Below are 12,145 nucleotides of genomic sequence, written 5' to 3'. Positions count from 1 at the left end.
ACTTGTACATAATTCCATGAATCTAAAATAAGGCAAACATAATAGATTTGTTTTGTTAAATAACAATGCCTCAGTACCAGTACCTCTGTCTCTGTCTGGTCTCTAGCTAGAGAATACTGACAGTAAGATATTACTGAATACATGAGATAGCATTGTAAAGCATAAAATATATCAGATCCATTGAGAACATCTGATATAAAGCCTCAATGCCATGTAAGCCTGTGTAAAATACACTTTTTCTGACTAAATTCATTGAGCTTGTAGGTATCAATAAAGATGACGAGTATTTAGTAAAATAACTGGTGTTTGTAACATATTTCATGCCAGTATGAGGGGTTAGAATTTGACAGCATGGATGGAGATGTTTCTAAAGATTGATCTTTCTAGTGATTTTGTCTCTAGATCGGATAGATGTCTCTATAGTGCAAGCATGGGTTTTACAAGTGAAATCTGAGCATTGATTTGTAAATAAAAGACAATTTGCAGAAGAGAGTTTGGTTTAGAAACAATTGTCAAGATAAGTGAATCAGCTAAAAATTATTAGCGATTGAGAGTGTATATACAATTTCTTCATATTCAAATATTTAGGATTAAATGCTTTACAATGTAACCCTTCAGTCCTACATATCTTTGCATAATGCAGAAGAAGGTGTGAAGGTAACAGCCATCAAACACAAGTGGAAACACTGGTTGACATTTCTCAAATGCAAAATTTTAATGAGATTCCTCTCAAATGTTTTACATGAATAGAAGAGTATTAAAAGGAAAATGTGTCATATCTTCTGTCTTTTCCTGGCCAGCTAGAGGAACTAAGAATTGAGATTGATATGGCTAAGTAGGAATCATAATACTTTGTTCTATGTAGAAGCCATAATACTTTCTTGGCAAAAAGTTACTTGCAAAAAGATGGAATAAAGAGTCTTTGAATTGGAAAGCCAAGCTGTCCACAATCAGGGAATGCCACAATTAAGCTTGTGAGCATATACTTCAAAGTCACTCCACCAAATTGTTTACTTGCTAGGATTTCTCAGTGCAAAAAGGCACAAGGTTTTTTTAAACACGGGCAAAACATTTGCTCCCATTTCTGAGAACTGCTGATACAGTAAAAGCTAAGAAAGTACCCTACAGTGGAGAAACAATATAGACAATTTGAGGCCAGTGCATTGAAATTTGGCCAAATTCTAGGTGCAAATGAAGTACTCTGATGGCAAAATCTCACTGATTTTGTCATGATTAATTGTCTTAAAGGATCTGGCCTAGGGACTTCAGCCTAGATGACAAGTTTAATTTCTAAAGTCATATAGCCATCAGTAAGATTACAGTGTTACTTGTCCATGAGGTAGCAAACATCCTGCATAAGCACTGGTAAATGCCAGACTGCCAAGTGCTGGACCCGATGCCTTAACCCTAGCAGGATTCTCAACACTGAGAATGCTTTATGAATCTTTTCTGTGAAACCTGATGAAGAAGGATTTTCTGAGTGAATGACATCCCTGTGAAGATAATGATAATGACCCACCAAGTAATGTATTACTTACGATAATAACAGAGTGTGATGCTGTCCAATTCAAAACTTTCTGTCTCTACCCAAATTTGAATGCTGGCTCTAGGTGTGAATCTGAATATGAAATAAGCACCTGTAGCAAGGCTGGAAAATGGATTCATCAGTTGCTTCTCCTGACAATTGAGTTATAAAATTGTTCACATTCTTTTTCCTTTTTCTGGATCAATGAATGTGTAGTATTTTAATGTGATCAAAGTTATTCTACGTTTCAAGACCATTGTTATTAATTAACTAATCAAAGCTTTGTTGGTAGTTGGTTTTTTTTTTAAATCTAAGGGGAACAAACCCAGAATTTTTCAACTATGTTCTTTCCATGAAAAGAGATTAGAGAAGTCTTTAGCTTAAGACCACTGCGTACCAACTAAGAGGCAAATGATATGAGTTTTCATTTTTCAAACTTTATGTATAAAGCATAAAATTCATTGATAGCAGCAATATCCTGCCAGCATGGTCTCTTAGTAAACAAGCTTTCAGAAAAACTATGATAAATAAAGTATCTTTGATAGATAAATGAATGCCATGAAAGCTAATGCTCTGCTTAATGGATGTACAACTTTACCAGCATCCATTAATTTGTATATGAATAAGCTGTAAGTACAGGTGGTCTTCAAGTCAATTATACTTCAGCTAAGCATGACATGAAGAGCACACAACGAAACAGCCTCCTTGAAGATGCAGTAATGGTGAACAACAGGACAGATAATCATGAAGGATTATTTTACTGGCTCATAAATCCAGATCAATGCTGACAAGACTCAGCTCTGGGGATGACAAACCTCCTCTTTCTCTTGTGATGTTGACTCGAAGATGCCAGGCTAACGATCTTACTCCATTAAGCTTTTTCCACTGCCATCATCTGATGGTGTCTTGTTTGAATGTTTATATTCATCTTCTTTTAAGTTGCCAGATGACTTTTCAGGCCTTGGTACATATGACAAAAGTCATTCTGCAAACTCTTTTTCCACTGAGAAATTTGAATCCAAACATTTGTTATTGTTTCTAGCATATTGCACTAGTCAATGGGCGGTCATTCCACTATCTTCTGAGGCAAAAGTTGTGTATGTAATTAGGACTAATTGAAATATAATAAGAAATCACAATGAACCCTCAACCCCCCCAAATGTTACTGAAATTTCAGAAAGACAGTTAATATTTTTGTTAATTCATCTAACTGTTCACTTTGTAGCTTGGAAGGGGTTCAAAATGAAACTGCTGAGAGGTGTTTTTCTTGTGCTTTCTTCTCGCCCTATTATTAACAGAAGCTTGATCTAACGATCAGATCATTGTCAAATGTTTCAGAAGGGATTTTCAGTCTTTCCATGTATAAAATCTGTATCTCTGATCATTCAGTGTCCTTCTCTTACTTATCCATGCATATTGCATCTGTTTAAAGAATGTTACTGAACATATTATTCAAGGTAGAGGAATACTGCCAAGTCTGTTGTTATCAATACATTTACAGATCATTCATAACGTATTAATGTGGCTAGATTGTCTGCATTTTTTTACATGTTCTCTGCTACCCTTTTTCTCACCAGTGAATTTCATTTGTCCTTGAGCTGCCCAGCTGTCTATCTTTGACAGGTCTTTCAGCACTACCTTCCTGACATCTGTGTTTTGCTTAGTCAAAACAACTTTGTATATATATTCTAATTTATAATATATACTAATCTGCTGATCAATAAACTAATAACAGGAAGGTTTTCTATAGTCCCTTTTCTTCTAAACTGGCTTGATTTTTGGAGCTGTATATATACATAAATAGCATCTATGACAATTTTTGTTGTTTAAAAGATCAAGTGGGTGGTATCATGTTATTGTGCTCTCCTGTTGTCACGTGTTTGTGAACACCAGCGTTATGCAGATACTGTATTACTATCCCCTTAAGTCAGTGGATATTTGTCACGGGTCCAGTGGGTAAAAGCTTTGCTAATGTAGCTAATAGGTAAGCTCCTACTTTCTAGAAACAAATCAATATGGTGTTAGGGACCTATTTTTTCACCCTCAGCTTTACCTGCCCTCATCTAATTACCTTGTCTGCCTCTATTATCTCTGTGTTAATATAAGGTCTCAAGTGAAACTGAGTTATAAATGAGTCCTAGTGTCCTGTGTTTAAAAAGTCATATGACTCACAGAATTATGTGAACTTTTGGCCAAAAATTAAACCCTGAATGATCTTACTGGCTCCTGTGCACCTTCCTTTTACACACTATTAGAAAGTAACACTGAAAAGAACATATTCCCAGAAAATGGATGTTTTTCTATTGTTGTTATAAAATGTAACAGGATGGGTCCTGAATTTTTTAATCTTTATTTATTAATTGCGCAAACATTGGCTTCTTTTTCAGTATGAGAGCTGGTTGAAACCGGACAGTGAATTAGCAAAACAGGGGGGTTTGACCTTGTATTTTTACTGATACCAAGTCTATACAGGGTAAAGAAGCACATATGCATTGATAGCCATAAAACTTTTTTGTTTTACATAATTGAACAATATGAACCTAAAAACTTTCTTCCTCATTCCAATAACTGTATTATTTTAGTTTTCCCTTTGTATGTACCTCAAGTTTCTGAAAAGAGGAACAGCCTACATACTGCCAAGGGGAGACTATTTGTGAAGTCTTGGATAAGTTTGTCTTGAAAAGCTGTCATGAGACTAGCGTGTGAAGTATTCTGTTCTGCGATCTTGGGAAAAGGACAGTTCAAAGAGGGTGCATTACTTCCCCTGCCCATTCATTGCTAAGTTTTGCCTACAGAAAGATAAATGAGGTAAGGAAGAGTCTAGAAAGGTGGATAGCTTAGCATTACAGCACAGCTCCTTTTCTTTTACATTTCCATGCAAATTGATCCAGAAATCCATCAGCTGACTCTGTTAATGAGGTCAAGAAAAACATGCAGAGTTAATCAAACCTAGCTATAGCTTTTATTGGTTAACTGTCTCCAGGGATGGAAACTCAGGAACACAATTTTTCTTCTGTGCTTGCAGAAACACCTTGCCAAAACAGTGGTATCGGAATTTAATTTCATTGAAGAGCTGCCTCTCTTTTCCCTTTTGCACAAAAGTTACCCATGCATGTCAGTCTTGTCATTTTAATTGAACTTACAGGCATGACTGGCACGTGGTGGAATTTACTCTGTCAGTATAACAATAATAAATTATTGCAGAAGGTTTGATAAAGAAACCTGGGACTTTGCAGACAAGGAGAGTAAGGAATTGGGGGCAGGAAGGAAGAAGTTTCATGAAATACAGCTTTGCCTGCCAGTTGACTTCTCTGTTTTATGCATTTATTCTTGTCATTTTGCTGCCTGTTGTTGCTTAATTATTCCAGACAGTATGCCCATCATATTCTGTGTTATAGCTATTAATCAAATGGTTCAACCTTTTCCAGTCTGCCTTTCAGACAGGATAATGTTCCTAGTTACTTTTACAACTCCTCTGATTTTTCCACCATTTTGCTTGCACTTTGAAATGAATTGCAGAAATAAGATTTATCTTCTTGCATCCATGAAGTATATTAGGGAGGAAATTAATTTTAACTTTGAATCTGATTATCCCTAAATGATTAATTGACATTGGTAGTGGTGACCATGTAGCCTGAATAAAAACCATCATGGGAAATGCTTGGATTCATAAGTATTCTAAATAAAATCTTGCTGTAGTACATGTATTCATGAGAAGTGTATCCATAGAGGCCTCCCAAGTTTGAGATGCAGCCAGGGAAAAATAGTAGGGTGCTCATTTAAGCACGTGTGTAACTGAAATTGGTACCAAGAGTTTATGAGGGATATGATGGAATTATGCAATGAAAGGCCATGCAAATGAGCAGATAATGCCTGACATGGTGAAGAAAGAGTCAGGGTATCTGGAAGAGTGACACTGTTTAACAACTGTTGGCCATCTTGTGTAGTTTCATATTTTAAGCACTGAGGACTCTGTCTTGGCCCCAAATTGTGATAATAGGACATAGCAGCTATTTTTTTTCAAAAGTGTATAGATGTCTTTTGAAAATGGAGTATCAAAAATATTCTAAAAAAACCTAGTTAAGGCAGAATTTAGACTTCTAAATCAAAAATAAAAAAGTATGTGGATGTCACTGCACTAGCAACTGTCAGAACCGTTAGAAGCCTAAATGAAGGTTTCCACACATATGTAGAAACATCTTAAGTTCTTTGCTGCATGCCAGATGTGAGATGAAACAGCACCCAAAAGCAGATGCTTGAGAAGGCTAGCTTTATCTGCTAATTGTGCCCACAGCTAATCTACTCCACAGCAAGAGTCCCTGAGCAAATCCCAGCATCCCCACTCATTGCACTTTTCAGTATGGCCAAAAGATGAAATGATGGTAGTGGATTCTGCCTCAACAGTTTATGCATTTTCCATTAGACAAAAGAGGCATGAAGTGGACTTAGTCTCAGCAGAGACCAGACTAACAGGTTATCCCTCACCAAAGTGAATATTCTAAATGCTTGGATACTGAGTAATACTTCTTGATTACTGTCATGAATTTTGTCAAGTTTAAGACTATTATTTAGAGATTTCAGTGAGTAAGTGACTTCACAGGGGATTTCTCAAATTGTAGAGATATCACCAAGAACACACAAGGATGCCAGTTTGAATAAGTGGGCCACTGAGATTACCCTGAGTTAATAGGCAAGGGAAGGTCTTGGAGATTAGCAGAGTATGAAGAATGAGAGGTAGTGGGATGATTTAGGTTAAGGTAACACCCAAGATAGACATTGGACAGGAAGGACTGCATTTCTGCGGAAGAGAGCAATATTGAAGTACCTAAGACACAAAAACAAAATTACCCAGGAAATAATTTTCTCTGCATGAATGTGTAAGGAAGGCACAATATTACTCAGAAAGAATGTGCAAACTTTGTATTTGCAGATTTAGGAAAAGGTTCAAACCAAAAATGACATCCAGACAAGTGTGACAATAACAGGCATCACACTTGTTCATTCTGATGGAGGGTATAAATGGAAATCTTGAAAGGCAGAACAATATTTCAGTTTTAGCCATACTGAGCCTAAACTAACAGCTGCACCACTGCAAGAGATGTCAAAGACACTGGCTATGATTTTAGTTTAGATGGAGAGAGAAAATTTTGGAATAGCAAAATGGATCCATGAATTGTCAGAATAGAGAAGGTACTTAAATAGGTGGTTCATGAGAAGAAATTGTGGTCTTTAAGATCTGTGCCTGTCACACTCATCAAATAGATTTGGGAAAAGCTGTATTTTAAACATGAATTAAGTAACAAAGTATTATTTAAGGTCCCTGTAGTAATTAGGAAGAAGAATAGGAAAGGCTGTGGTTTCCTGTCACAGAGCTGTAATGCAGAAATAGTTCCTCTTTCATCAATGGCATTACCTTGGTGTTAATTTTTTAAGTAAAAGAACATTTAATCTCTCAGAATCCTTCTAACAGGTATATATTTGAGAGATACACATGCAAAGTTAAGGTTTTTATTTCATATCTCATAATTAGAAATTAAAGCCTTTGATAATGTGATAAGTGGTCCAAATGGGGGTTGCAAGTAATCATGCCTAACTAATACCTACTGTATAATCAAAAAACACAAGAGAACAGACACCTGCATAATGCAAGCCTTTGGAACAGATGTGCCCCTATTAATAGTCATGAGTTGCCTATTAAAACTCTACGGTGACAAAGAATGTTTTCCAGTTTATGAAGGATACTCTGCCTAACCTTCAGTTTCTATATAATTATAAACAAGAAAAATGTAGAAGTGGCGCGGCTTTCCTCTTTTCCCCATTATGCCACAACATCAACTCTTAGCCCTCCAAGGTTTTAAAGGTACCACACTGCTTATCCAGTTGTCTTTGGTTAATTTTATGGAATGTATATTGTCTGAAGACATGACAAAAAATATCATTCAATGGCAATATTTTGCCAGTAAAGAAACTCAACATTCAAAGTCCATTACAAACATCAGACACATGGAGTGTGCTGATGATTATGGATGTAACAAACAATGTAGTGTGGGAGGGTTTTCTTAAAGATACCAAAATAGCAGTTTCAGAACTGTATAATAAAAGAAGTGAGCTACTTAAAAATATACTACAGGGAACAGAAAAGTCATACATTTATTCATTAGGATAATATTTTAGATTTTAATAACTATTTCCTAGTCCTAACATTTCACTGGAGATGAGCTTGAGTTTCATTCTCTGTAGGTACAGGTATACATATAACATAATACATGTGGCTTGTCCCATAGATTTTAATGGTATTATTTACATGCTATAAACTAGATGCATGCATATACATTTGCAAAATAGAGGTTTTAATTGTTAGAGAAGTTGCCCATTAAATTCCCTGATACATGCAACTAAAATTAACCAGACCTAAAAAAGAATGGTTTCCTTGATGCTAGTGGTCATGAGATAATCTGATTTGAAATATTTTTCAGAGAATAATTTTAAAAATCTCAAAGAATAAAACAACTTTTAGAAGAGTGAGCAAAGTGGAGGAAATTAAACATAAGAATCTGATATCAATTGTTACTTTTTTTTTTTGTGGTGCCCATGAGCAACAAAACCAAAATGTTATGAAAAAGCTTTAGAACATTTGCCACTCATTCAGGCTGCCTAATTCTGCATCCTTAGACTTTTTTTCCTTTTAATATTTTCTAGAAATAGATACTTTGAGAGAGAGAATACTTTAGATATCCTCTGAATTTTCTTATGTGAGATACCCAAAACCAGTAGTGTCAGAGAGCAGCTATCTGAAATGAAAGTTACCCTTTTTCAAAATTTTGCAGGTGAGAGAGAAATCCTTAAAGCACATGTAGTACTGGGGCATTTGCACCCACAGTCTTTCTTTTGGATTCAGCTTTGTTGAGTTAAAGAATTAAACAAAGGTGAAGAATTTCAGTCTTCCTTTTTTACAACCCATTTATTAGAGCTGATTGACTCCTGCAAGCCACACACAGTGTTCAGTGTCCCTGGACTGCAAATGCAGATGAAGATTGTGGGTGTTCCCAGCAGAGGGCTGGGTATGCTGCTCCCCTACCCTCTAATTCCCATTTTTCCAGAGCATGGTTAAGGCAGAGGGACTGGAGTCCTGGGGAAGGGCCCCAAGACCTATGGTCATGCAATATTAGTTGATTATTTTTTTTAAGGAGTAAATATTTCATATTCATGGGTGCAATAAAAAACTCTGAACTGTGGCTAGTACTGAGATAATCTGCCTGAGTTTGCAGAGAGACAGAAGCAAAAGCTATGATGAATGTCGCTGTCCCGTATCTCCCGAAGCAGAGCTAACAGAGCTGAGGGGGTTTTCTCCATCCCTGCCCAGGGCAGGCCTGGGCTGACTGCTGGGGAGAAAAGTGTGGGGAGTCCAGCCTGAACCTGCATTACCAACATCAAGGTTTCTCTGCTGCTGGTTCTGTTTATTGGGAGTACAGAAGAGGAAGGGTGGCTTCTAGTGCTGAAAGAGGAAATCACAATTAGAGAAACATGTGGAGCTTTATGCATGACAAATGGAGAAGCCTGGATTGTACTGGCCCAAGCCTATGTGGTTAATGTGTCCGCCTTTATCTATGGCCTCGTATTTATTACCCATCCTTTTCCTGTTGTTAAACACCGTGTGAAGCTTCTAACTTTCAGTAATGCAAACCACATTTGAAGGGTTCTTTTCAAATAATATTTTACTTTTTCCTTGCCAAAATTCAGGATAAGCTGAATTCGGTTACAAGATACAATTATCAGGTTAGAATACATAAATGGAAAATGTTGGCCACAGATGTATCCATTCAAGGTAACAGGAGCCTTCCTTTTGGAATGACGTATTATGCATTTTTTAAATATATTTGACAGCATCAGGGCACTACAGTGAAGCCAAAAGACAGCTGAGGCTTAGATATTTTCGATGTCTAAAGTATCTTTATTTTGACAAGTAAAGATTAGCTTAAAAGGTCAAACTGAATGTTATATCATGTACTGTAGTAAATGTAGAAGGACATTAAAAATATATTCATAGGGAGTGAGAGCATGTGTATATTCATTCAGTGAGAACAAATATATTCAAATATATACAGGAAATCTACTCCATCCATCTAAGTCTCTCAGACCTAAAGTACTCACCATTAAAAAATCAGCAGTTTAGGATAAAAGATATTCTATAATAACTTTAATTAAAAAAAAAAATGCATTCATGGATTTAGCAGCTCTCACAAGTTGCTGTAGCTACTTGCACTTCAGGATTTTAAAGACTGGTAGTGCTGAATTATGTGTCTACATGAAGCTACTGTGGTGGCCATTGCTTCTCTGACTGAAGGTCATGCTAGGGATGACATTAAGGATCAGAGATCCATTCCTCCTCTTATTATTATTGTTCATTCTGGTAGTAGCTCTGCTGCTGACCTACTTCATAGTTGACATTTTAGGGCTGAACTCGCTTCTCCACATAAGGCACCTAGTGCTTTTTTAGATTCCCTAGTGTATCAATAACATCCATATGGAGCTGACAGATAGAGAAATAGGACCTGCAAGAGACCTGTGTCTTCTGAAGTGGCAGCACAATCCCGGGTGAAGTATCTTAGAGCAACAAATTGGCACTATGTCAAAGTGGCACTTTGATATCTATGTGTGGGAGCCTAAACTGAGCCCTTAGTGACTTTGTTTTGTGTAGTGAGAGGTAGCTAAGTCTCTACCTGCTTTCTTTCCCTCCCTTCTCACCTGCTTTTGTAGACAGAAATAGCCTGCTTATGCTCAAGTCAGCATAACTCATAGCACAAGGGTAGCTCTAGCTGGATATATTTGTGCATGGCCTACTGGCAGCAAAGTCTTAACTCCTAGCATTCAGCAGTATGCATTTATGCATTTTCTTTTCTGTGGCCTATTCACTCTGTTTATTGCTATTGCCCTCAGGGACACATTCACTCACAAAGATTTGTCATCTGTCATCCAGAATTCATCATAATTTTGTTGCACATTAGATTTGACACAACTATGATGAATACCCGGGGTATTGCTTTCCCGTTCTGTGAGTGGCACTTAAATTTGTACAGTCAGTGTTATCCTGGTGACTCATTTCACTTTGACACCATTTTTTTAATTTAGAAGGCTGAACAGCTTGTCCTGACTTTGGTCTCTTGCCAACTGTAGTGAGCCCTGCCTTCCCTCATCACAGAAGATCCTCACCAAGAAGCAAATACATGCAGCTAAGAACTCAGATGATCAGAGCAGCCCAGTCCTTTCACGTAGGGGTGGGAATAGGCCATGGAATGGAACACTGGAGGAGAGCATTTAATTAATTCAGATTAGGTGTTCCTCTTCATCATTCTGGATGAATTTCTTTTGTCCACATTGTTTCAGCTGTATTTTGCTTAAATCACTATGTCAAGGAGATAGGACCTTCTTTCCCAAGTCTGCTCCTGGCCCACCATGAGTGACTTCAGAAACATAATTCACTTTCCTGTGATTCTGTTTCCTTATCTGTAAATGGGAATAACCTCCACCGTAAGGCATATGAAGACTTTCAGATAAAAAGAGAGCCTTTCTGAAAACTATGATATGTTACTGTGATGAGATCTGATGCGCCACATATTCTCCATATAGTTACATGAACGAAAAAGGTTTGTATGCCACCAGAGCCAGTTATTTACCTTCACAGCATGTCATAGTATACCTGAATTGATTTTATACAAGTCAAAATTATTTCTGAATTAGAGATGCCGTGCTCCTAGGTGCCAGCAATCACCAAATAGATACACTATGTAACCACAACTGCCAATACGATGTACAAAACAGAAATGTGGAATCTACATTACACCAACTGGAGAATGATCCCATGGGTTCAGTGCTCCCCCAAGTGTAAGGGAATATACATTGACACTGCTGACTGTCAAGTCACCCACACTCAAAGCCAAAAATGGGGGTGGTCTTCTCTTAAATATTGTGCATGTCAAGTAGCTAGTCTGTCAACCAAAACAGAGTGGGAATGCATCAGCCAAAAGCAATCCTTCTAGAGAAGGAGAATACCCCACTTTCTGCGAAGATGATTAAGATTTTATTTGGGATGATATTTTCGTTCTCTCTCCTCCTTATTCATTACACAGACAAGAAAGAGAAGCAAGGCCAAGTGTGGGTTCAAGATCCATTTACATCCCACCCACGCAGAGCAGTCCCATGTTCATTTACTGCAGTCACCCACACAGAAAGAACCTCCATTCTGGGAAACTGAGCACTTCATCACAGCTTGGTTGCAAATCTCCCCAGTTTGCCTATGTAATCACAGCCAGGTTGTAGAAAAACATGAAAACAGTTTTAAACTTGTAATTTCTATGGTGAGCTCACGCCACCATTTTTGTTATTATTAATTTATAATGACATAATGAAAAGCCTGAGGAATTTGGAGAGCAGAACTGCAAGTCTGTGTTCACGTTATGAAGATTCATGACTTTTTTTCTCCTGATGACTCAAAATACTCAGGGGCTTGCTATTTTCTATAACAAAATAGCATCAGAAGTGTCTATCTACAAACATACTGAAACACTCAAGTCTGAGACTTTTGATCCTTAGTAAGTGTAGACTGAAATGATATGAAAAAGG

The sequence above is a fragment of the Harpia harpyja genome, chromosome 2, assembly GCF_026419915.1.
Source record: "Harpia harpyja isolate bHarHar1 chromosome 2, bHarHar1 primary haplotype, whole genome shotgun sequence".
Classification (NCBI taxonomy): domain Eukaryota; kingdom Metazoa; phylum Chordata; class Aves; order Accipitriformes; family Accipitridae; genus Harpia; species Harpia harpyja.
Note: the sequence above shows the minus strand (reverse complement) of the source record.